We start from the raw sequence: 27,300 nt of genomic DNA on the forward strand, positions 1-27,300 counted from the left end.
TTATCAGTGACGCTGCTGTATACAAATTATCTAGTTAATAAGGAGTTATTTGTAATAAGATAATATGAAAAGTGAGTCTCTTGTTCGTGAGTAAGAGGTTAGCTTCACAAAATACAGGTATGATGCCGGGCATCCATGATGCCCTTTTCCCTATGATAGTTCAAAATTTTCGACAAACAGTAAGTTTTTAGCGCAAACTCGATATGCAGTATGAGAAACAATTAAAAATTTTCTAACGATGCCTCGTTCATCTCTGTGCGATTAGAATGTCTTGAAGAGGGATGTTGAGTTGTGAAATAATACATACGAATGAAACTGAAGCCAGTGCCGAATGCACCTCCGGAAAGACAAACGAGGGAAACAAGTACAGTGTCGCAATAACGATGACAGGGGGTGCGGAGGTCAGTTCGATCAAGTAACATTATGCCTTTGCCTACCATTAACACCTGCACCACGAAAACAATCATGTTCGACAATGTTCCTGAATGTATTAACAATTACTAGGCTATCTCTCGCCACATGGGGGAAGATACAGCTTCCCAGAAATAGTGTTTTGGTACAGGAGTCGATATTTACTATGTGATGTGCAATACTTGACATGAATTTACATTCCCCTGTAAGCTAAAAGTATCAGTTTGTTGCAATGGAAGAGTAAAAATAATGTATTTCACTTTCTGACTTTCAGTAATAGAAAAAGATCCAAAAATGTTGTGTGAAAGAGCTGTTGGCTGTGGTCCAGCTCAAAACACTGTGCTCTAGAGTTTAGTTTGTCACACCAGACTCCGGCCACCAATCATGGAAGTCGGCTGATAGGGACCAATGTCCACTCAGGTGACTGCAACACGTCATTTCCTGAACCAATGATGTATGCTGGTGCACTCTCTCTGCCAAGCATGAAATTATTTCCTTTTTATTATGACTTACCACGTGAAATATATGTGACGAAACGAATGAACACAGTGCAGTAACTAAATTGGCGTGCCCATTTCTCAGGCAGAGTATGTCATGAGGGATGTTTAAGAGTTAAGATTTCCATGGGAAAAAAGTCAGGATTATTAGTTTGTAGCTGTGTCTGTGACAACCACAGATAAACTCTTCTCTATTATAAGTTTCTTTTCTCAGGCATTATCTCTTGATCTGGGTCTCTTATACTCTGAAGATGGCTTCGGAAACATGAAGCTCTGGAAACTTGATCTGTATTGAGAGTTGTGCCATGAAGAAATTGCAAGGTTGGTGATGCATAACATACAATTGCTACAGATAGGCTAAGTCGTTGGCAGTGAATGCATTCAACAATGCTGTTACATTTCTGATGGAACAAGATGCTGAATGAAAGTGAATAGGCCAATGCATGTACCGTTGTGTAACTAACGCTCTAGTATAAAGGTAACAATAGTTACACTCAATGAGTATTCTCATGTTGCTCAAATAATTTGTTTATTGTAAACAAAAATCAGTTTTAAACGCCAGGCAAACATTTCTGACTGTACTGATGTTAGCCTCACAATGTCATAACACTTCTGTTGTGATAGCAGCAGTACCACAGCGTCTCCAGCCAATAGGTGGTGTCTTGTCAGCATCCATGACGACGGCACATGGTGCTGCTAGTGTGTTGGCTTCGCTTACAGTAGTCAGATGCCCACCACAATAGAAAAAGAAAACATCGTCGGTGTTGAGCTGTCCCCGTTGCCTGGAAGGTGGGTGTGCACCCCGATAATAATGACTTTGTCGCTGCTGGCTGACCTGTCACAGGGGACATTAGGCCTGTCCAAGACAACCGAGCACACCTGTGGACAACAAAGACGCTGATTTAAGTGCTGGTGTCTATGCCACACGAGAGAAATGTCAAATTTCAAGTTGTATGCCAAAACACATAGACCTTACACATAAAGAGTAGAGGGAAGTGCATATCACAAGGAACAGTTCATCAAAAGGAGTCAGTTTCCAAGCTTGAAACAAATATTAAACTGGAAACAATTATTATATTTCAGAAGTTTCGCCTCTTTAGCTGTTACCACGGATTTCAAACGTATAAGCTACAGTTTCTAGGTTTTATAGTTATATTAGGGACATCCTCACATTTTAATCTTGTCATGTGGCTTTGTGGTCAATGATACTTCGACAAATTTTTGCCTAGTGAAGTTACTAGTGCCTATATTTTGTTAATTTTTGTTTGTTTCAATGTGCTCATAAAGTTTGTTACTGTTTATACCATTAAGTTGCACCATGACATCCAGGGATGTGAAGCTAGCTATGGATGAAACTGGCTAATCGCCCAACATCTTTCAGTACAATCTTCTCGTACTTCCAGCCACGTCAAGAAGTCATACTTCCATGTGTTTCTGGACAAGTTGCTATTAGCCCACTGTGAAGCAGTAACCGACTGTTGCCTGGTTGCTGTCCTCATTTTTATTTAGCCATGGAACCAGCTGCTGTTAAGCCCATCCACATAGGACTTTGAGGATATAGCCTTGGATACAACTCGCGGAAAGTCAAGTTGCTCTTACTACCTTTTCTACAACTCATTTGCTGTCTGTTTCTTTTACAGCAGAGCAATTCAAAGATGATGTCTTTAGACAGGTGAATGATGTAACTAAGTACTGTAATCATTTACAAGTTCTCAAGGTCCAATTTTTGAAAGAATATTGGTCTACAGCAATTCAGCAAGAACTGCTCATAGATTTCTGGACCGAAGACTAGTACCAATCTGGTCAGGGAACAATGGAGGCATTCTGTAAGTACTGATGAGGAGGTGGCTGTGCAGTTGTTGCTGTGGGTATAAGACTTTTGTTACCATTCTGTGTTTGGTGAGAACTTGTAGCACCACTCCATGACAATTACGAGAATTATGAACGTTCTCTCAAAAGAGTCTAATATTCTCATGGCCGTTACATTATAGTGCAAAATATAACACAGCAGCTGCAGGAAGGTGGAAGACTGGTGCCACTTATGATGATGTGCACAACAGGCAACAGAATAGCAATCATTCTGATGACCAGTTTTAAGTAGAAAACTGGCAAGTAATAGTGAGGAACATAAATTAAGTGTGCATAGCAGCTGCCACAGGTGACCTTGGTGGCGAGGAGGTGCACTCAGTGGGGGAACAATATTGCTGAATAGCTTGGTTGGGCAGCTGATGGGAAGTTCTATTGAACTTTGTAAGAATGGAGACACTAATGAGTGGGGGAGACATTCCTGCACCACTGAGTGTGTGTGAAGAGTCACCTGACGCAACAACAGTTATTATTATGACATATCTGACGAATTAAACGCTGTTGGTACTATTGGGATAGTGTGACACTTTGATAAAAAGCAACTGACTGGAACAGGAACAATAAGAAATAAAAATTCGTTGATGTAGGAAGTGTGGGGACTTCTTGCTCCAGAACAGTATATAGAAGACTGCAAAGAAGCAAGCACTTCTGGACTGCAAGCGAGAGAAATCAAACAAGCTTGTTCATTATAAAACTCAAGAGTGCCTCTGGACGAAACTAATATGATTTATAAATTCGTATTTGATGGAGATTCCAAATATGAACTGCCATCAAGGTTGGACAGCACTCATGCAGTGTGTTTTAGACTCCCAGGCTGATTGGTGCATAGGAAGAGCAAAAACAGAAATTGGATGCCTGTGACCGAGTTTGGTAAAAAAAAAAAAGCCAAAATAAAGGAGTTGTTTTGTGGAAGAGAGCTGATGCCCGTTTCAGCTGATGTCAATCCGATTGCAAAAGGAGCAGTAGGTGGCTTAGAAAGTGAGGTATTGGTTGACTGCTGTTCACACATTTCAGTGTCTTCACCCAGCAAAATGGACACAGTACTACTGCTGATCTGCAACGTCAAATTTTTGTTGCTACAGGAATGGTGTCCAAAAACAGTCCAACATGAAATCAAACTACTCTTGCATTTCAAAGTTGTGGTCACAGAATTACACAAGTTAGAGAATTCAGAAACTCAGTGTTAACATGATCACAAGTATCGATTTTTTAAATATGAGTTGTTGAGATGCAATTGTCGAGTGGTGTTTTATAATAATGTACGTACAGTGTTAACGTATTTGGCGCTCTTTAACAACTAAATAACGAAAGACGGTATTTTATGTTCAGTAGCAGTAGTAATACGCACCTGCGTGTGGTTTTTCTGTATGTGTATAGTTGTTGTTTATGTTGTACGTGCTTTGTGTTGAACCGGTACCTAATAAACCATCTGTATTTCCAAATACGCAAATATTCGTTTTCTAACAAAATCCCAGCGGGTTATGGGCCCAGGTGCGTGTTAAAAGGACACTTGTACGAAAATAATGACGTAGCTCTGTGCAAAAGGTTTTTAAAGTTATCTACAAGAAGACGTTTTTGAAGTTGTTAATTCCACGCAACCATCGAAGGATTCAACAAGAATTATCAACATCGGAGTTGCGGAAGGCAAAACAAATTGCAACACTTGCAAATACATAGTAAGTATTTGTCTACGAGGAATTCCTGTTTTGACTGCAAATATGTCGGAAAAAACTTTGCAGAAAATAATGCGCCTACATACTGCGAGTGAAGTGTGGACAGAATTACACAAAATATTTGATGGTGTCTCTGAAGACAAAGTTTACAACCTTTGTCTGCAGTTCTTTAGTTACAAAAAGGCTCCTGAAGACGATATTGCCGACACATACTTCCAAACTGAAAAATTTGTGAAGTGAAATGAAACAGGAAATTACTAAAGATATCGTAAATAATTCAAGAATGCCTGATTTGTTTTTTATTTGTAAAATATTAGGTACTCTACCAGGAGACTATTTATCGTTTAAATCTAGTTGGACGCTAACCGGAACGTCTAGAGATGACATAACAATTGATAATTTAACAAATCAATTGTGTGCATATGAGAAAGCTCTGAGGACAAAGGAAGATGATTTTAGTAAACAAGAAGCCCTCACTACAGACTCATTAAGTCTGTCATTTCAGCAAGTAAATCCAATGGAGAAAAAGAAATTAATATGTAATTACTCCAACAAGCCCAACCATATAATTAAAGTGTGCTGAAAGCTGGCAGTGGATGGCAAATCTCCAAAACCAGCTACCACAGATACAAATATGCTACTTCTTTCTGTGACATCTTCTGTGATGAACTCTGAATGTAGAAATGAGGACTGGTATATAGACAATGGTGCAACAAGTCATATTACATATGATAGGAATTGTTTCAAAACATTTCAGCCTTTTCTAACAAAACTCTCAGTTACTATAGCTAATGGTGACATTATTGAAGCTATTGGAAAAGGTTCAATACACAATGAAGCAGCAGTTGGAGGAAACTGGAACAGAATTACCTTAACAGATGTATGGTATGTACCTCAGATTCACAAGAATTTATTCTCTGTTCTTGCAGCACAGGATAAACGTCCAGAAAGTATATTCACATCAAGCGCAGAAATTTGTCATCTTAAGATTGATAATGTCACTAGATTGGTAGGTGACAGTGATCGCTTTGTAGGCCTTTTTAAACTTGCTGTAAGAAATGTGAAACCTAGCTCCCTCAGCGAAGTTAACACCACTAGCAGAGACAATACGCTGCAGCTTTATCACGAAAGATTCGGAAACTATACAAGCGCGATGTGAAGTCTGTACTTTGTAGCGAATTAAATATTGAGGTGGAAATGGACAGTGAACTTTGTGAAGGCTGTATTTATGGCAAGGCTCATCGTTTACCATTTGGCAACAGAAAGAGGACAGCAGAACCAGGTGAACTTATTCACGCTGATGTATGTGTTCCGTTTCAAGTACCTTCTGTGTCAGGGCACCGGTATTTTATTCTTTTCGAAGATGATTATACAAAGTTTAGGGCAACACATTTCATACAAGAAAAGTCTGGAGTTGCAGAAAAGTTTAGGCAGTTCATAGCTGAAGCAAAAGCTCCTGGGCATACCACCAAGGAACTTCTGAGTGGTCATGGGAAAGAATTTGACAACAAACAAGCAAAAGAGATTCTTCACAAAGAGGGTGTAATTCAACGCCTCACAATGCCTTACACTCCAGAACAAAATGGGTGCAGTGAAAGAGAGAACTGCACAGTTGTGGAAACTGCCAGAGCCATAATGCATGCACATTCAAACATTCCACAGGAACTTTGGGCAGAGATGGTGAACACCACAACCTACATTCTATCTGAACAGGGCCTTCCAGTATTGTAGTAACGGCTCCATATGAATTGTGGTATGGAAAGAAGCCAAGAGTGAAACATCCGCAGGTGATAGGCTCCACCTGCTATGCTCATATTCCAAAACAACAGAGGAGGAACATGGACCGAAAAGCACTGAAAGGTGTCTTCATTGGATATGATCACAATGAGGGTTACATAATTTATTGTGGAGAGGTGTGCAAACTCATTAGGTCATGAGATGTCATCTTTGAGGAGAGGCCACTGAAGAATGAGAAAAGTTCAACTCTTCCAGTGAATGTTTTCAATCATCAGGATCCAGCACCTCAGACTGAAGACCAATGGTATTGATAGTGAAAGTGAAGAGGATGGCAGTTCCTCGGATGTAGATGAAGACCCTCAGGAGGAAGATCAGGAAGCCACAAGTGGAGAAGCTTTACCATGTCTGCGTGATTGGTTAACCCTCAGACCTCCACAAAAATTTAATGATTATGTAATGTACCTCTCACTATCTTTCCAAGAACCAGAAACAGACAGCGATGCCATGAAGTCTGTTCATCACGATTTCTAGAAGGAAGCTATGGATTCTGAAATAAAAGCTCTTCAAGAAAATAGAACGTGGGTTGTGGTTGACCTACCATATGCAAAGAGGTCCATTCCTAATAGATGGGTGTATAAAGTCAAAACAAATGCTGATGGCTCAGTCAATAAATTCAAGGCAAGATTGGTGATTAAGGGTAATTCGCAGCAGAAAGGAGTTGACTATGGCCAGACTTTCAGTACTGTGGCTAGAGTGTCTACCATTCGAGCACTACTAAGTGTTGCTGCAAGTGAGAGCATGAAACTTTTACAAATTGATGTTTCAACTGCTTTTCTTTATTATGATTTAAAAGAAACCATTTATATGCAACAACCTCAAGGATGTGATGATGGGTCTGGGAGAGCATATCACTTGAAGAAAAGTCTATATGGACTGAAACAGGCTCCGCATTGCTGGAATGAGAAGTTCAGTAATCATCTCACTAAATTGGGCTTTCTGAGGAGTGAAGCTGATCCTTGTCTTTTCGTGAGACAGTAAGGCTGTAAGAAAATATTCCTTGTGCTTTATGTTGATGACAGTCTGATTGCAGCTCACAGTGAACAGGAACTTGAAGACATTGTCAGTGATTTAAGAGAAGAGTTTAAAATTACTTCAGTGCCTGCATCATTATTCTTAGGTCTGGAAATTGACCAACAAGAATGTGGAACTGTATGTGTAAGTCAGACTCATTACACAGGAAAATACCAGAGCGTTTCAACATGAAGAACTGCAAGGCTGTAACTACACCCATTATAATTGACAATGATACAGAAGAAAGTCCTCGTAACTCTGAATTTCCATACAGCCAAGCTGTTGGAGCACTGATGTTTCTGATGTGTGGGAGATGTCCTGACATTGCATATGCTGCCAGTGTTGTATCATGAAATCAACAGATTGTGATGTAGTGAAAGCTAAACGAATCTTACGATACTTGAGAAACACAACAAATTATGGACTTTTATATAAAAACAATTCTAAGAAGCAGGTTTTAGAGTGTTCTAGTGGTGCTGACCACATTGGAGGTGATCTTGGCTCTGGGCTCTCAACATATGGTGTCCTTTGTCTGTACTTTGGGGCACCTATTTCCTGGATTAGTCAAAGGCAATCTTCTGTTGCCATAGCCACAACTGAAGCTGAGGTTGTGACTGCCAGTGAAGCTGGTTGGGAAATTGTCTGGATCAAGAAGCTTCTGACAGAAATGGACCAATTGGAGGCAACACCAGTTCTGCAGGCTGACAACAAAACTGCTATCTGGCTTGCCCAGAATCCTGAGTTTCACTGAAGAATGAAGCATATTCATATAAGGCATTTCTTTGTCCGTGAACTAGTCGACGCTTATGAAATCACAGTTGCAAAAGTAGACACTGTATAACAACTTGCTGATATACTAAAAAAGCCACTGTTTTACATTAGATATCAGTATTTATGTAATAAGAGTAGACTTCGCAAGTTATTAAATAAGGAAGAGCGTTAATGTGTTTCACATCTTTGGTGTTCTTTAATAGCTAAATAACTAAAGTCAGTATTTCATGTTCAGTGGTTGGTAATACGCACCTGTGTGTGGTTTCTCTGTATGTTGTTGTTGTTGTTGTATGTGCTTTGTGTTGAACCAGTACCTAATAAACCATGTGTATTTCCAAGTATGCAAATATTCGTTTTCTAACAAAACCTCAGCATGCAGTAAAAGGCAGTCATCAGATCAGCGAAGTTAAACGTTGTCAGACAGGGCTATGACTTGAATGGGTGACCATTCGGTCTGCCGAGCACTGTTGGTAAGTGGGGTGTACTCAGCCCTTGTGAGGTAAACTGAGGAGCTACTTGATGGAGAAGTGGCAGCTCCAGTCATGTAAACTGACTAACGGTCAGTGGTGTGATGTGCTGACCCCATGCCCCTCCACATCCGCATTCAGTGACGCCTGTGGGCTGAGGATGACATGGCGCCCAGTCGGTACCGCTAGAACTTCATGGTGCCTGTTCACGCAGAGTCTAGTTAGGAAAAGGCAGTAGTAACACAATTTTTGTAGCAAAAGGAGCCATTTTTGGGAAATTTTGAACTTCCAAGTAAGACCAAAGGTTCTAACGAAAAAGAAGTATGAAATATAAGTTTATATCGTTTTAGAGTTCAAAGGGAAGCAGAAAAAGGACTTAAGAGTTATCCTCTGGAAGGAGGACCAGAAACAGATGCGTGGAAAGTTGACGAAGGGATGGTAGATGAGGCACATTAAAAAGGGTATGAGGGTTGCTGCTCTATGGGAAACTTCACAGCGAGGCGACTGTGCGTACTAGAGCTGGGTAGAACAATGCATTCTTTCCTTGTTCTATTCTCTTCCCCTTTTGTTTAATCTATTGCTGGTAGTCTTCAGTATGTACATATAGACAACTGAGAAGTGAGGAAGTTACTGAAATGCAAGAGAATATGTGAAGTAAGTCAATGGTTGGATACAGGATGTCATGAAGATATCATGATAAACGTAAAATCCTGAAAGTAGAACAGTGTGAATAGAGTTTTGAAATACAGAGAAAATAACAAGGGGGACATGAAGTGAAAACAAGACAAAATTCTGGGTAAACCATGATATTGGAAGTAACGCTCTGTGATATACAAGTATGAAAAGTGTCTTTATGTTTTAAGTTAAATAGGTTACAAGAGGAATAAATATAATAGAACTGTAACTTGGAACTAAGGTAACAGTGCGGAATGTGTAATATACACGAGGGCAAGAATCTGATGTTAAGAAGATTAGTGATTTGTGTCACAAACAGGTGTGTGATCTGTATATTTTATGTAATTGGCTAAGGAAATAAGAGACTGGGCAGTGTGGAGCACCAGAAAAGGTGGACTTAGAAGTATAAATATAAAAAGGTACAATGATTTAGTAAATGTAGCAAATGCAATCAAGAAAGTATGATTTTCAGTGTACGAAAACCAAAAAAGTACAATAATGGACAGGGAAAAGTCTATGGAGTCATGAGTGGTATTCCTTGGACAGAGTAAATCATTATGAGTAATAATGGTAAGCTTCCATCACTGAAGTCATGACTAAAATTATTCTGAAAATATTTGGAAAAAGTAGTGTAACAAATTAATCTGTGTGTAGTTAGATTACAAACTTTGTTACATGGTGTGGAAAATGGTGGCCTTCAGGTGTCATTGTGAGGCTTATATTCTGAGATTTATGAACTTATCTCACATTAGAGAAAGATGGCTCTGGAGTAGGGATTGGAGTGGACCATGGTGTTGATGAGGAAGAAGGTGTCATGGGAGACATGGTGGACAGCAATACTCTCTTTTGTCCCATGCCTAAGGTTAGATTTCAAGGTGGAGGATCATAATCACTTACCTCATATCTTATAGGTTAACACACCAGCACTAGCATGTGAAACTGTGTGGTGAAGTTAGATGTGAAGTGTTAAGTGGTACGACAAAGTAACTGTGATAACACTACATACATAGCATAAAGAGATACTCTTACTGAAATTTGTTGTATTAGAATTAACTTAAAAATTTTATATATGTATCCTCATGACAAATAAAATGATGTAACTATCAGTGCATGTTTTCTTTAAAATATATAGTGTTAAAAGTTGGGGGTGGGGGTGGGGGGGAGTTCTAAAAACTGGTAAGACTTGCAAAGGACATGAAAAGGCCAGAATTGAATGCTGTGACCAGTTGGGGGCAGGAGAAAATGTGAGAAAATGAAATATACCTACATGTCGTAGAAATAAAGGAAAGTGAAGTTTATCATGTACCGATATTCAGTGCTCATGAATGTTTCAAAAACAATATGAGAAGGTTGAGACATGGCAGAGGTAGATTCTTGCATGCTCAGCACACTCATAGCTAATCTGTAGATAAATTAAAATAATGAAGGAGAGTGATTAGTATATGCAATCACAGGATGATGTACATACAATTTGATTAGAGAGGGCCTTGTGAAAACATGCTTTGTGATTTGAGTGTTAGATCTCAAGATATATCAATTTCAACTAAGCACTGAAATTAGAATTTGTAGGACCACCTGAAAGGAAGAAGGTACCATTGTTGCATAGGGAGGAAAGGGAGGGGGAAGGGGGGACAAGGGCACCATGTCATTAGGGCAGGCAGGAGAGCATAGTTGCAGAAAGTTTCGGAGAGCTGACACAAGGTTTCGCTAAGGCACAAACAATTCGTAAGACTGAATTTTTGAGGGCAGATATCCCTTGGAAATCAGCGAACGGACGAGTCCAAGGAATGGACGACAAAGGAAAAAAAATACTACTTCCGAAAAACGCATTTTAAGACAATAAAAATGAAGTGAAAATTTTTCAGAGAGTGCTGCTAAAGAGTATCCACTGGAGAAACCAATATGGGACACTGCAGTTTTGATAGACAAATAATTGATAAAGTGGCTTGCCTGATGTCACAGCAGCCTCAAAAGTACTAAGTAAGACAGACAGGCCATTGAATGGAAGAAAGCGCCTTGGGACCTGGCTGATGTCGGACCTACTTCGGACTATAATCCGCCATGGTTACATCATATGCTTTCTATTTGCCCATTTCATATTAAATAAGACTAAATAGATTCAATCACATAGGCAATCTTTTTAGTTGCCGTTTCAATATTTATTTTTCCTGGTGGCAATATCTACAGACTTAGATGGAGGTAGTTTAAGTGAACAAAGCATATGGGAGGTCATACATCATGACTCAACCAACTGTCGGTCAGTGGGTTGAGGGCTTCATTGGTATACTGGCTCATTGTTGTAACAAGATGTCGAAGATGGCCGTGTGGTTGAGTCTAGGTTGTTGGTGTGATTTTTGTTCTGAAGAAATCGTGTGAAGGCAGAGTCCAAAACTTTCCTAAGAGCTACATGGCACAACATCAAAGGGATTTTAAGGTTATCTACGAGTAAATAAATATGACACAATGGGATTGTTTTGTATCCACATAAGTTTCTCTCCCAACTTAAGGCTCGCAGTCACTCAACGTAGTTCTACGACAATGAAATCCTGCACTCCTGTTAGATCGTCGGTTACCGTCACATGCAAGTTGTTCCGAAATACGTTACCGTGCTGTGTATTGCCTTGGTTCTTTCTCTCAGTGCAGTCCAATGTATTTATTTGTATTAACATCAAATTGATAAACTATGTTCACAAAATAACCGAGAGAAGGTCAACTTTGTTACAGTTTAAGTTGAAATTTCAATGAATGTTGTTGATCAGTAGAACACAGGTAGCTAACACAAACAACAGTCGGAAGTTACCGGTAAATAACGGTTTGTGTCTATTAGTGTGGCTTTCACAAAGTGACAATCTGAGAGAGAAAAGGTTGTAATGAAATATTTCTATCTGTAACATCGCTAACTGTGGTGAAAAACGGACCAAATTTGTGAATGAGCAACTCTGTAGGTTTAGCCCGAACTGAAAAGTTAAGCAATGAGAAACAAAAAACGGAATGGTCTACAGGTGCTTACTAAGATGTGTGATCGCATGTTAGTGTTAGAAATGTAGAATGGTGATATGGGAGGAAATAAGAATAGTCCAACGTAGTTGGGAAGACGTTGACACTAATCTGTGTGTGCTCTGGAGTCAACAAAAAGTCTTTCCCACCCAACACGTCTAAGTACACTGTGAATGAAAGCATTAAGTTTCATCAAACTGCACTGTTGTCGATGAAGGTAAATAAATCACCAAGTGTAAGATCGCAAAATCGTAGTAGATTGGAACATATACTCACCATTCTCCTTGTTCTCGAGGCTGAAGGCCGTTCTGCATGGTGCGCGGAATGCTGATTTCTGCAAGGTAAAAGTAGCTCCTTCCCGGCCAACATTTCTGAGTAGTAGTAGACACCGAAGGCCAATTTGTCTAGCTAGAAGGGTAGTTGCTGTTCTGGACCAAAATGCTCCTCGCCGCCAAGTAGGCCTGATTAGACAGTGAAGAAACTGGTTACATTTCATAAAAGTGTATATTTATAGATCATGGTAAAATTGCAGAAGAATATAAGATCACAGTATCACAACGGACTGAAACATGTACTCACAGTCCCATCTCTTGCGCTCGAGTTTGAAGACTGTTTTATCTAGTGAGCAGAATGGTTGCTACTCTGCGCCAAATTCAGCTCCTTTCTAGTCACCAGGCCTGAGTAGTACTTGGCCATGAAGGCTGTTTTGTTAGCGAGCAGAATACCTGCTGCCCTGGACCAATATAGTCGCCCTCCAGCCAGCAGGCTTGAGTAGACTGTGAACAAAAACGGTTACTTTTTATCAAAATGTACCCACGTAGTTAGAGGTAAAAAATATAAACAAGAGTGTGAACAAAATATCAAGCAGACTGGATCATGTACTCACCATCCTACTTCCTGTTGTCGAGTCTGAACACAATCTTGCCTGGTGACCAGAATGCTTCCTGCTGTGGGCTGAAATCAGCTTCTTCACGGACAATAGATCTGAGTAGTGGTTGGCTCTGAATGCCGTTTTGTCAAGTGTTCAGAACAGTTTCTGCTTTGGGCCAAAATCAGCACACTGCCAGCAAACAGGCCTGAGTAACTGTGAACAACAAAACTATGTTTCAATAAAATAAACCCCAGTTGATCAATGTGAAAAATATAAACCAGTGTAAGAAGACATTATCACAGGAGACTGGATTGTATACTCACCATTTAAGCTCCTTTGGTCAATTTCGAAGGCCGTTTTGCATGGCGAGCAGAACTATTGCTGCTCCACGCTATAGTCAGATCCTTTCAGGCCAACAGCCCAGACCAGTGCTTGGTCCTGAAGGGTGTTTTGTTTAGACAGCACAACACTTGCTGCTCTGGGCCAGTATAGTCACTCTTCTGTCCAGCAGGAATGCGTAGACTGTGAACAAAAAGGTTACATGTTATCAAGATGTACCCATATCGATAGGGGTAAAAAATATAAACAAGTGTGTGTACAAAATATCAAGCAGACTGGATCATATACTCACCATCCTACTTATTGTGCTCTAGTCTGAATGGTATTTCGTGTGGTGAGCGGAATGGTTGCTGCTCTGGACTAAATCCAGCTTCTTCCCGGCCTATAGGTCTGAGTAGTGCTGGCCCTGCGGACCGTATTGTGGAGTGTGCAGAACAGGTGTTCCTTGGGGCCAAAATTGGCACACTCCCGGCTAACATGCTTGAGAAGACTTGCTGCTCCACGCTATAGTCAGATCCTTTCAGGCCAACAGCCCAGACCAGTGCTTGGTCCTGAAGGGTGTTTTGTTTAGACAGCACAACACTTGCTGCTCTGGGCCAGAATAGTCACTCTTCTGTCCAGCAGGAATGCGTAGACTGTGAACAAAAAGGTTACATGTTATCAAGATGTACCCATATCGATAGGGGTAAAAAATATAAACAAGTGTGTGTACAAAATATCAAGCAGACTGGATCATATACTCACCATCCTACTTATTGTGCCCTAGTCTGAATGGCGTTTCGTGTGGTGAGCGGAATGCTTGCTGCTCTGGACTAAATCCAGCTTCTTCCCGGCCTACAGGTCTGAGTAGTGCTGGCCCTGCGGGCCGTATTGTGGAGTGTGCAGAACAGGTGTTCCTTGGGGCCAAAATTGGCACACTCCCGGCTAACATGCTTGAGAAGACTTGCTGCTCCACGCTATAGTCAGATCCTTTCAGGCCAACAGCCCAGACCAGTGCTTGGTCCTGAAGGGTGTTTTGTTTAGACAGCACAACACTTGCTGCTCTGGGCCAGAATAGTCACTCTTCTGTCCAGCAGGAATGCGTAGACTGTGAACAAAAAGGTTACATGTTATCAAGATGTACCCATATCGATAGGGGTAAAAAATATAAACAAGTGTGTGTACAAAATATCAAGCAGACTGGATCATATACTCACCATCCTACTTATTGTGCTCTAGTCTGAATGGCGTTTCGTGTGGTGAGCGGAATGCTTGCTGCTCTGGACTAAATCCAGCTTCTTCCCGGCCTACAGGTCTGAGTAGTGCTGGCCCTGCGGGCCGTATTGTGGAGTGTGCAGAACAGGTGCTCCTTGGGGCCAAAATTGGCACACTCCCGGCTAACATGCTTGAGAAGACTTGCTGCTCCACGCTATAGTCAGATCCTTTCAGGCCAACAGCCCAGACCAGTGCTTGGTCCTGAAGGGTGTTTTGTTTAGACAGCACAACACTTGCTGCTCTGGGCCAGTATAGTCACTCTTCTGTCCAGCAGGAATGCGTAGACTGTGAACAAAAAGGTTACATGTTATCAAGATGTACCCATATCGATAGGGGTAAAAAATATAAACAAGTGTGTGTACAAAATATCAAGCAGACTGGATCATATACTCACCATCCTACTTATTGTGCTCTAGTCTGAATGGCGTTTCGTGTGGTGAGCGGAATGCTTGCTGCTCTGGACTAAATCCAGCTTCTTGCCGGCCTACAGGTCTGAGTAGTGCTGGCCCTGCGGGCCGTATTGTGGAGTATGCAGAACAGTTGTTCCTTGGGGCCAAAATTGGCACACTCCCGGCTAACATGCTTGAGAAGACTTGCTGCTCCACGCTATAGTCAGATCCTTTCAGGCCAACAGCCCAGACCAGTGCTTGGTCCTGAAGGGTGTTTTGTTTAGACAGCACAACACTTGCTGCTTTGGGCCAGTATAGTCACTCTTCTGTCCTGCAGGAATGCGTAGACTGTGAACAAAAAGGTTACATGTTATCAAGATGTACCCGTATCGATAGGGGTAAAAAATATAAACAAGTGTGTGTACAAAATATCAAGCACACTGGATCATATACTCACCATCCTACTTATTGTGCTCTAGTCTGAATGGCTTCTCGTGTGGTGAGCGGAATGCTTGCTGCTCTGGACTAAATCCAGCTTCTTCCCGGCCTACAGGTCTGAGTAGTGCTGGCCCTGTGGGCCGTATTGTGGAGTGTGCAGAACAGGTGTTCCTTGAGGCCAAAATTGGCACACTCCCGGCTAACATGCTTGAGAAGACTTGCTGCTCCACGCTATAGTCAGATTCTTTCAGGCCAACAGCCCAGACCAGTGCTTGGTCCTGAAGGGTGTTTTGTTTAGACAGCACAACACTTGCTGCTCTGGGCCAGTATAGGCACTCTTCTGTCCAGCAGGAATGCGTAGACTGTGAACAAAAAGGTTACATGTTATGAAGATGTACCCGTATCGATAGGGGTAAAAAATATAAACAAGTGTGTGTACAAAATATCAAGCAGACTGGATCATATACTCACCATCCTACTTAATGTGCTCTAGTCTGAATGGCGTTTCGTGTGGTGAGCGGAATGCTTGCTGCTCTGGACTAAATCCAGCTTCTTCCCGGCCTACAGGTCTGAGTAGTGCTGGCCCTGCGGGCCGTATTGTGGACTGTGCAGAACAGGTGTTCCTTGGGGCCAAAATTGGCACACTCCCAGCTAACATGCTTGAGAAGACTTGCTGCTCCACGCTATAGTCAGATCCTTTCAGGCCAACAGCCCAGACCAGTGCTTGGTCCTGAAGGGTGTTTTGTTTAGACAGCACAACACTTGCTGCTCTGGGCCAGTATAGTCACTCTTCTGTCCAGCAGGAATGCGTAGACTGTGAACAAAAAGGTTACATGTTATCAAGATGTACCCATATCGATAGGGGTAAAAAATATAAACAAGAGTGTGTACAAAATATCAAGCAGACTGGATCATATACTCACCATCCTAGTTATTGTGCCCTAGTCTGAATGGCGTTTCGTGTGGTGAGTGGAATGCTTGCTGCTCTGGACTAAATCCAGCTTCTTCCCGGCCAACAGGTCTGAGTAGTGTTGGCCCTGCGGGCCGTATTGTGGAGTGTGCAGAACAGGTGTTCCTTGGGGCCAAAATTGGCACACTCCCGGCTAACATGCTTGAGAAGACTTGCTGCTCCACGCTATAGTCAGATCCTTTCAGGCCAACAGCCCAGACCAGTGCTTGGTCCTGAAGGGTGTTTTGTTTAGACAGCACAACACTGTCTGCTCTGGGCCAGTATAGTCACTCTTCTGTCCAGCAGGAATGCGTAGACTGTGAACAAAAAGGTTACATGTTATCAAGATGTACCCGTATCGATAGGGGTAAAAAATATAAACAAGTGTGTGTACAAAATATCAAGCAGACTGGATCATATACTCACCATCCTACTTAATGTGCTCTAGTCTGAATGGCGTTTCGTGTGGTGAGCGGAATGCTTGCTGCTCTGGACTAAATCCAGCTTCTTCCCGGCCTACAGGTCTGAGTAGTGCTGGCCCTGCGGGCCGTATTGTGGACTGTGCAGAACAGGTGTTCCTTGGGGCCAAAATTGGCACACTCCCAGCTAACATGCTTGAGAAGACTTGCTGCTCCACGCTATAGTCAGATCCTTTCAGGCCAACAGCCCAGACCAGTGCTTGGTCCTGAAGGGTGTTTTGTTTAGACAGCACAACACTTGCTGCTCTGGGCCAGTATAGTCACTCTTCTGTCCAGCAGGAATGCGTAGACTGTGAACAAAAAGGTTACATGTTATCAAGATGTACCCATATCGATAGGGGTAAAAAATATAAACAAGAGTGTGTACAAAATATCAAGCAGACTGGATCATATACTCACCATCCTACTTAATGTGCTCTAGTCTGAATGGCGTTTCGTGTGGTGAGCGGAATGCTTGCTGCTCTGGACTAAATCCAGCTTCTTCCCGGCCAACAGGTCTGAGTAGTGTTGGCCCTGCGGGCCGTATTGTGGAGTGTGCAGAACAGGTGTTCCTTGGGGCCAAAATTGGCACACTCCCGGCTAACATGCTTGAGAAGACTTGCTGCTCCACGCTATAGTCAGATCCTTTCAGGCCAACAGCCCAGACCAGTGCTTGGTCCTGAAGGGTGTTTTGTTTAGACAGCACAACACTTGCTGCTCTGGGCCAGTATAGTCACTCTTCTGTCCAGCAGGAATGCGTAGACTGTGAACAAAAAGGTTACATGTTATCAAGATGTACCCATATCGATAGGGGTAAAAAATATAAACAAGAGTGTGTACAAAATATCAAGCAGACTGGATCATATACTCACCATCCTAGTTATTGTGCCCTAGTCTGAATGGCGTTTCGTGTGGTGAGTGGAATGCTTGCTGCTCTGGACTAAATCCAGCTTCTTCCCGGCCAACAGGTCTGAGTAGTGTTGGCCCTGCGGGCCGTATTGTGGAGTGTGCAGAACAGGTGTTCCTTGGGGCCAAAATTGGCACACTCCCGGCTAACATGCTTGAGAAGACTTGCTGCTCCACGCTATAGTCAGATCCTTTCAGGCCAACAGCCCAGACCAGTGCTTGGTCCTGAAGGGTGTTTTGTTTAGACAGCACAACACTGTCTGCTCTGGGCCAGTATAGTCACTCTTCTGTCCAGCAGGAATGCGTAGACTGTGAACAAAAAGGTTACATGTTATCAAGATGTACCCGTATCGATAGGGGTAAAAAATATAAACAAGTGTGTGTACAAAATATCAAGCAGACTGGATCATATACTCACCATCCTACTTAATGTGCTCTAGTCTGAATGGCGTTTCGTGTGGTGAGCGGAATGCTTGCTGCTCTGGACTAAATCCAGCTTCTTCCCGGCCAACAGGTCTGAGTAGTGTTGGCCCTGCGGGCCGTATTGTGGAGTGTGCAGAACAGGTGTTCCTTGGGGCCAAAATTGGCACACTCCCGGCTAACATGCTTGAGAAGACTTGCTGCTCCACGCTATAGTCAGATCCTTTCAGGCCAACAGCCCAGACCAGTGCTTGGTCCTGAAGGGTGTTTTGTTTAGACAGCACAACACTTGCTGCTCTGGGCCAGTATAGTCACTCTTCTGTCCAGCAGGAATGCGTAGACTGTGAACAAAAAGGTTACATGTTATCAAGATGTACCCATATCGATAGGGGTAAAAAATATAAACAAGAGTGTGTACAAAATATCAAGCAGACTGGATCATATACTCACCATCCTAGTTATTGTGCCCTAGTCTGAATGGCGTTTCGTGTGGTGAGTGGAATGCTTGCTGCTCTGGACTAAATCCAGCTTCTTCCCGGCCAACAGGTCTGAGTAGTGTTGGCCCTGCGGGCCGTATTGTGGAGTGTGCAGAACAGGTGTTCCTTGGGGCCAAAATTGGCACACTCCCGGCTAACATGCTTGAGAAGACTTGCTGCTCCACGCTATAGTCAGATCCTTTCAGGCCAACAGCCCAGACCAGTGCTTGGTCCTGAAGGGTGTTTTGTTTAGACAGCACAACACTGTCTGCTCTGGGCCAGTATAGTCACTCTTCTGTCCAGCAGGAATGCGTAGACTGTGAACAAAAAGGTTACATGTTATCAAGATGTACCCGTATCGATAGGGGTAAAAAATATAAACAAGTGTGTGTACAAAATATCAAGCAGACTGGATCATATACTCACCATCCTACTTAATGTGCTCTAGTCTGAATGGCGTTTCGTGTGGTGAGCGGAATGCTTGCTGCTCTGGACTAAATCCAGCTTCTTCCCGGCCTACAGGTCTGAGTAGTGCTGGCCCTGCGGGCCGTATTGTGGAGTGTGCAGAACAGGTGTTCCTTGGGGCCAAAATTGGCACACTCCCGGCTAACATGCTTGAGAAGACTTGCTGCTCCACGCTATAGTCAGATCCTTTCAGGCCAACAGCCCAGACCAGTGCTTGGTCCTGAAGGGTGTTTTGTTTAGACAGCACAACACTTGCTGCTCTGGGCCAGTATAGTCACTCTTCTGTCCAGCAGGAATGCGTAGACTGTGAACAAAAAGGTTACATGTTATCAAGATGTACCCATATCGATAGGGGTAAAAAATATAAACAAGAGTGTGTACAAAATATCAAGCAGACTGGATCATATACTCACCATCCTAGTTATTGTGCCCTAGTCTGAATGGCGTTTCGTGTGGTGAGTGGAATGCTTGCTGCTCTGGACTAAATCCAGCTTCTTCCCGGCCAACAGGTCTGAGTAGTGTTGGCCCTGCGGGCCGTATTGTGGAGTGTGCAGAACAGGTGTTCCTTGGGGCCAAAATTGGCACACTCCCGGCTAACATGCTTGAGAAGACTTGCTGCTCCACGCTATAGTCAGATCCTTTCAGGCCAACAGCCCAGACCAGTGCTTGGTCCTGAAGGGTGTTTTGTTTAGACAGCACAACACTTGCTGCTCTGGGCCAGTATAGTCACTCTTCTGTCCAGCAGGAATGCGTAGACTGTGAACAAAAAGGTTACATGTTATCAAGATGTACCCGTATCGATAGGGGTAAAAAATATAAACAAGTGTGTGTACAAAATATCAAGCAGACTGGATCATATACTCACCATCCTAGTTATTGTGCTCTAGCCTGAATGGCGTTTCGCGTGGTGAGCGGAATACTTGCTGCTCTGGACTAAATCCAGCTTCTTCCCGGCCTACAGGTCTGAGTTGTGCTGGCCCTGCGGGCCGTATTGTGGAGTGTGCAGAACAGGTGTTCTTTGGGGCCAAAATTGGCACACTCCCGGCTAACATGCTTGAGAAGGCTGCGAACAAAAGGGATAAAGTTTATCAAAATGTACCCAAATTGACAGAGCTAAAACAATATAAACAAGTTTATGAACGCAATATCACAGCAGTGTTGATTGTATACTAACCAGTCTACTTCTCATGCTCAACCTCCAGCGAGCAGAATGCCGGCTCCACTTCGGGCAAAACAAATTCCTGTATATTTGACATGCCTGAGTGCACTGTAAAGAAAAAGATTAACTTTCATGAAAATGCACCCTTGTTTACAAAGGTAAGAAATATAAACTGGTGTAAGAACACAATAAAATTTACAAAACTGATTAGTTAGCTGTGCAGTAAATTTAATCTCAACTGTTTACACTAAGAGAGCTGTAAGTTTACAGTGTAGAAAACATCAGGTAAAATGTTATTATGATCAAAACACAAATGTCGCGTGAGTATCTACAGCAAATAGCTTAGTTCTTGTGTTACATGCTGAGCAGTGGTGGAGCAATTTTGTAGTGTTTTGGAGAGTGGATAGTAAGCATTTTATCCATTGCTGTAAATTTTATTTTATTTTATGCTGGTTAAGACAGTCATACAGCCATCCAACACACCATACAAGCAGTTCTATCTTTGCAGCATAAGTTCAGAAAATTTTCATCCCTCGACTACAGTATCTCACACACACACACACACACACACACACACACACACACACACACACACACATACACACACACACACAAACACACATTAATTTCAGAGTTGCTGACTGCATAGGTCATCACAGTGGGTTTATTTTTTTTTTTGAGGAATAACTGTCTTATTTCCATATTGTCTGCAATGAGGATGCTCGATAATAGGTTCAAGGCAATGACATCGGTATCAGGCAGAAGCGGTGAGATGGTGGAAGATCTCTTGTATCCCACATACAGAATCTGATGAAGTAGTATGCATGTTCCGTATTTCCGTCGCTGGTAGGCAAACACGATGTGGTTAACGTCATCTCACACTCTGTATTGCAATATAGTGAGCCCACTCTCCTAGTTATGTAAACATGTGGTTTAAATTGTTATTGCTTGAATTTTAGAAGTGCCAACTCTTCATAAGCACCTTGCACTATAGTTCACCTAGTATACATGTGGAGTTGTCGTATATCCACTGCCTTATAAAAAAAGAGTGAAACTCCCAGAAACCATGGTCAGATAACAATGTAACTGCGTCTATGTTCACACAATCCATGCATTTAAAACTTCCTGACAGATTAAAACTGTGTGCCGGACGAAGACTCGAAGTCTTGAAGTTTCATATTAGCGCACACTCCTCTGCAGAGTGAAAATCTCATTCGGAATCCACGTATTTCTAAAAAATTTGTGTAGCAATTCTCTAAGACAGAATGGCCACCAAACTGTGTTAGTGGTGTTCATGTTTGGTGTTGTACCAGAACTGGTAGGATATATAAGGAACGTGAACAGCTTCAAATGTTGAGTGGTCACTGTAAATGACATTGATATGCTGCGTACACATGAGAGACAGCATTACCAGCTCCTGACTGGACTGAAGGTAGCCTCACAATGGGCGTCCATTGGGTTGGATGGTCAAATGATGCAGTGTCAAGATGTCACATTGGTTTAAAATTGAACACACACACACACACACACACACACACACACACACACACACACACACACACATGCGTAGGCTACTGTTTACACTACAACACAAATGGATCCATCTGGAGTGATGCCATGACTGGGAAGTACAGACTGCTCACGAATGGCTTTGCACTGAGTTCAGCAATAAATCGTTGTTCTACGTTACCCTGACGACTATGGTCAACGAGTGTGGTGGCGGCATGGGGAGTGGTCCCATTCATCCACTGGTTTGGATAGACACAATTTGTTTGCACCTGGTCTCATATTGAGAGGAGCTATCAGATATCATTTCAGGACATGGCTGGTAGAGATTAACTGAACTGTGATGGCACACTGGTTTGACATGGACATGCTGCACTATCATGCATTATCTCTCATGTGACAGTATCATGTTGCATTTTTTTAACAGCACAATGCCTATCTACACATGGACATATATCCTGTCTGCGTAACTGAGATACCCCTATGGCCTGCAAGATCCCTAGATCTATCTCTGATGGTGCATGATTTAGACCAGTTCGAACATCAACGACGTCGTCATTCCTGTATCCAGAATACCAAGTTCGATTACAATTGTTGTGGGTTGGGATACCTCAGGAGAAACCCTTTCTAACCAATTTAGATCATGCATCCAGGCAGGAGGGATTTCAGCATCTTGCTGATAAATGAAGTAATTTTGACTCAGTGTGTTAATCACTGAAATAGCATCATGTATCCTCTCAACTCATGAAATTTCATTTTGTCTCCTCCGCCTTTTCTGGGCATTTCTCTATTTTAGTCAAACAGTGCAACTTGGACTCCACTACAGCGATGTCCTCTGATAGAGGAAGATGTTATCCGTTTGTGTCTTAATGCTTCATTTTATTTCGATTACAGATGACATGTTCTGGATCTCATCGTACTCTTGACTGCTCCTGATAATCTCTTATTTCGCTAACCTCTCAACCATGTTAGTCCAATTAGGATGACTATTTATCCTACCTGCAAAAAGGGACAAAAATATTGTTTCGGGCCATTGGAGGAAGTGTATCTAAAACAGTAAATTTTATCAATGGTGTTAGTTCCTCTGTGATGAATATTTATAGAAAGGGAACTAACAAGAACTTATTTGGAAATGAAAGTATTTGCATGTGTAAATGCAATTGGCTTCTTTCAGCATCAATTGACAGTGAAAGTAACATTTCAGAAGACGTTTCTATCCTTACATCTTTTCATTTTGACAACTGACTTTTCATGAATATGAATTTTTCACTTTTATTCATTAATTACTTCTTCTTCTTTTGAGACTGCCTTTGTTCTGCATCATGCACAGGGTTGGCAGTGTTTAGTACAGAACTGTCATGGTTAATTTTATGGGATGGCCGGATTACTTTCCTGCCACCACCCCATAACCCCCTCTCCCCCCTCCGGTATGGAATCAGTGTACCCCAGCTGCCTGCGATGAGAGTAAACCATGAAACAGTGCGAGCAAGAGCATCCTAAGACTTCGCCGTAAATATCTCAACTCTAGACAAAGGAGTGCACCTCTTGTGGGTTAATTTTAAGGGGTTGCCAGATTACTGGACTGGGTGCATGTATTGGTTCAGTACAGAATTGTGTCATAAAACTGTTGACCCAGTCCTGACACAAGCTAGCTAGTCCACAGCTGATGTAACTGGTCCTTGATATCCTGGATAGTTTCACTGGGATTGAGATGGCGTACGAGATGATGTCTCATATATTCTAGTGGGTACAGAGCTAATAACTAAACATAACACAGAGAGCTGATGGGGACGCATGTTGCATGTGGACGATCGTTGTCCTCTTGAAAAAATGGCGCCATGATACTGTCTCATAGAAGGCACCATATGAAAATGCAGGATGTAAGTGACATACTATTGTGCTGTCAGAGTTCCCTTGGTCAATACCAGCCATGACCGGAAGTGATACCCGATTTTTCCCTACACTGGAAGAATCATACAGTAATACTCCAAATGCAGCCTTTTGTGTTGTAGTGTTAATGCCAGCCCACACATGGCATAGTAATCCCCTAGTCTGGCTGCTGGTTGTCTCTGACCAATGTTGCAGGATGACACAGAATGTAGAGGGAGTCCATTAACTGTTCTCAGATAGCAGACAAGGATATCTAAGGGTTACAATATGTTTCGTGCACAATAAGGAGAATCTCCCTTGTGGTGTAATCATAAGTGTTTCATTGGAATCATGATGATGAGTATGCCTGCCCTCATATTCCCTGCCATGCAGGATTAGCCAAGCGGTCTAAGGCGCTGCAGTCATGGACTGTGTGGCTGGTCCTGGTGGAGGTGGGAGTCCTCCCTCGGGCATGGGTGTGTGTGTTTCTCCTTAGGATAAGTTAGGTTAAGTAGTGTGTAAGCTTAGGGACAGATGACCTTAGCAGTTAAGTCCCATAAGATTTCACACACATTTTATTCACATTCATATTCCCTTGCAGTCCACCACCGGGCCACTGTCACATCTGAATGTTTCAAAAACTTACACCTGCCATGAGGACTCTTTGAATCTCTGTCAGGCGCTATAACTCCGTTTCACATCAGTTCACAGAGTCTCTGTGCCCTTCACAGTCATCACTTAATGTTGACACTGTTTTGCCTCTTGTAATTTTACCAGGCCTAGTAACAACACTAAATATGAACAACAGTAATGCAAGTATGTATGTACGGTGTCTGTTCTTTCTAACATATCCAAAAGAACAGACACCTCAAAATAATATCTTCTGTGGGGATGCACTTACTTGTCTGAATACTTGTGCGACTCATGTGATGGGTGATAATGGACAGAGGACACTACATCTGTAGTGTGTGGCATGTAGGAATTTGGGCAGGGCAGGAGCTGTGCTCAGGTGCCTTAAGTGATTAAAGGAACTGCTATAGAGAAGTGAAGCATCCGGATTCGAGTTCTGGTCCAACACAAATTTTCACATGTCGCCATTGGATTTAATACAATGCCTGTATGTAGCTATGTCTGTAAGATTTCTAACACTAGGGCACTCTGGTGGGCCATTCTACCAGTCACAGAGAACTGCCACTCTAATCGTTTACTTACCATCGATGGTGTACAGGTATACAAAGTCACACTTGACATCCAGCCAAGTCTTCTGGGTGCTTCATTAATTAATTTATTTATTTTCAGGCAATATAATTTGTAGTCAGTTTGGAAGTGATTTTGTTAAATATGTGCTTTGTCAACTATCTGTCGACCTAACTGTTGATATCGCAGTGGAAGAGTACTGCATTAAGATTCTACAGTTTGATGGAATGGTAGATATCACTGTCTTCCCAACTCCTTTGTCGCGCCCGCCCTGCTCCGCCCCCCCCCCCCCCCCTTTTTCTGTGCCCTCTTCCTCTATTGGCTTCCCCCTCCCCCTTATTTGCCCCTCCCCCCCCGACCCCCACCACTCCATACCCATATGCCATTGTACTCTATAGTGCAGTATTTTCCATGAGTGTTCAGTGTTGTACGTCCCCTTTTTAAAGTGTTGTGAACAGAAACCAGACTGTCACCATGTTTTTTAATTGTGCCTGTCTGTTTCCTAAGCGTTTTTAATCAGCCTCACTGACCTCTTTGCTTTTTATTTTTCTTCACAACTTTTTTGCCATGTACAAGTTTTAAACAGTCACCATTTTATCACCTCTTTATACTGTTATATCATCTAATTATGTTTTTTAAATTTATCTGTAGGCTGCAGAGCGGCGTATTATGCTGCTGCCAGCCTGCCCCCCTTCTGGGGGGAGGGGGGGAATCAAAATACTATAAAGGAATAAATAAATAAAGAAAGAAAGAAAGGTAGACATCTCGCAGGAAATGAATTTTTATCTTAAGAACCAGTTTCGAAATGGGTGTTCAATGTTGCGAATGTAGAAGCGAAATGCCCTAAGGAGAAACTTCAAAAGTGCATTTAAAAAGCTCAAAGTCAGTTCACAGGTCTCTCAGCAAAGATGAATTTCTGTAGGTTAGCCATGGATCAATCACTACTCCCTGGAGAAAAAAAAGTGAACTTAAAACAGTAGTTTTGCGAAAATGGTGAATACCGTTTTGCTAATGATTGAAGTGGCAGAACTTCATTAAGATTGGCACAAAAATCATATGCTACTTAATGTGGGGCGGTTGACTATACTTTTGCTATCGCATTAACCAAAGCTCGTTTCTGATTTAATTCACTATGTGCTTGGGTCAAAACCGGAGCACAAAAAAAGAACCTGCGACAATTTTATCATCTGCCGAATAAGTTCTTTACTCAGACAGAGGTATCGAGGAAACCTCATCAGAAGCGCTTATTCGGCACAGAAAAGTGTAAGAATCTATCTAACCTTCACAGCTCCATGAAGCCAACTAGAGTTCTGAGACCTATAGCTATATACGATCATAGACTTTGGATGAAACTTCTGAAGTTCCTCAAAACGGTTTCCATAATTTTTGCATTCGCTGGCAAAATTCTGCAGACTGAAGCAAAGGCTAGGTCACAGGATTGGGTCTAAACAGTACAGTGCTTGCCTCACATGAACGTTTGTGACTTTTCCAGGGTGTGGTACAGGTGTGCAGGAAGTAGCGGCGCCTACTAAATTGCATACAAGAAGTTGCCCCACTTACCAGCGACAAGGCTCAGGGTGTCCACGGACATCTCTCTTGCAACACCCTCCTCTGCTGCTGCTGCTGCTGCTGCTGCTGCTGGTGGTGGTGGTGGTGGTGGTGGTGGTGCAGCAGGTGGCCCAGACCAATCTTCGTTCTTCGCTACCCGTTCATCAGACTTGCTGCAAGGACGAGAAACATGCTTCAGTATATGACCAGACTGCACATTGACTAACGGTTCTACAACTTCCACTACTATGGACACCCTGGTAATAAAAAAGAGAGTCATGCTCATTAGATTAGCACAGCTAACGAAAGCTCTTAGTGCTCTGCCTAATTTTGAAGAATGTCTTTGGCCTAGCTTGTTCTCAGACTAGTTTCCCTAAGGTTCTTCCACTCTAGTTCTAGGACTGTTTGCTAGCGTTATATCTTGACGAACCATTCCTTAACAGTGGTTGGAATTTTTAACGCTTGCCTTCCAGATTACTTGTGTTGACACATGCTATTGAAGAAAAAAGTGAGTCACATGTGTGGCCTAGGATTTAGATGAAGTGGCGTTTGGACTGAGAGCTGTGTACGTGTGGGACTCAATTTATTTTGTTTAACATCAACAGACTAGAAATACAGTTTCCTTAAGTAAGATATTTCTGTAGCCTATAAAGATCCCAACACTGGGCTCCAAACAACCAATAAAAAGTATCTTCCATCAAATAACCTTACCTTAGGACAATCGTACACAGCTAACAATGACAAAAATTTACAATGCTTGGCACATAACGAGTAATTATATGTGAGACAACTTCAGTAGCAAAAGACAGAATATAAAAACACACTATTACCTAACTAGGATCATAACACAAAACTGCGTATTTGTTTACTACCAACACTGTCACCATATAA

General features: G+C 42.3%; 2 long non-coding RNA genes across 2 annotated transcripts; one reads left to right on the forward strand and one right to left on the reverse strand.

The window, feature by feature from the left end:
- The first annotated feature begins 12 nt into the window (after window positions 1–12).
- On the forward strand, window positions 13–26,657 carry LOC126438140 (uncharacterized). The gene is made up of 3 exons (XR_007581019.1): window positions 13–117; window positions 1,123–1,229; window positions 26,354–26,657. It is a non-coding gene; the product is annotated as an uncharacterized LOC126438140 (long non-coding RNA).
- LOC126438138 (uncharacterized) lies at window positions 12,534–13,216 on the reverse strand. The gene is made up of 3 exons (XR_007581017.1): window positions 13,052–13,216; window positions 12,745–12,941; window positions 12,534–12,626 (listed from the first exon to the last, which is right to left on the reverse strand). It is a non-coding gene; the product is annotated as an uncharacterized LOC126438138 (long non-coding RNA).
- Window positions 26,658–27,300: the final 643 nt, after the last annotated feature.

The sequence above is a fragment of the Schistocerca serialis genome, unplaced genomic scaffold, assembly GCF_023864345.2.
Source record: "Schistocerca serialis cubense isolate TAMUIC-IGC-003099 unplaced genomic scaffold, iqSchSeri2.2 HiC_scaffold_1261, whole genome shotgun sequence".
NCBI lineage: Eukaryota > Metazoa > Arthropoda > Insecta > Orthoptera > Acrididae > Schistocerca > Schistocerca serialis.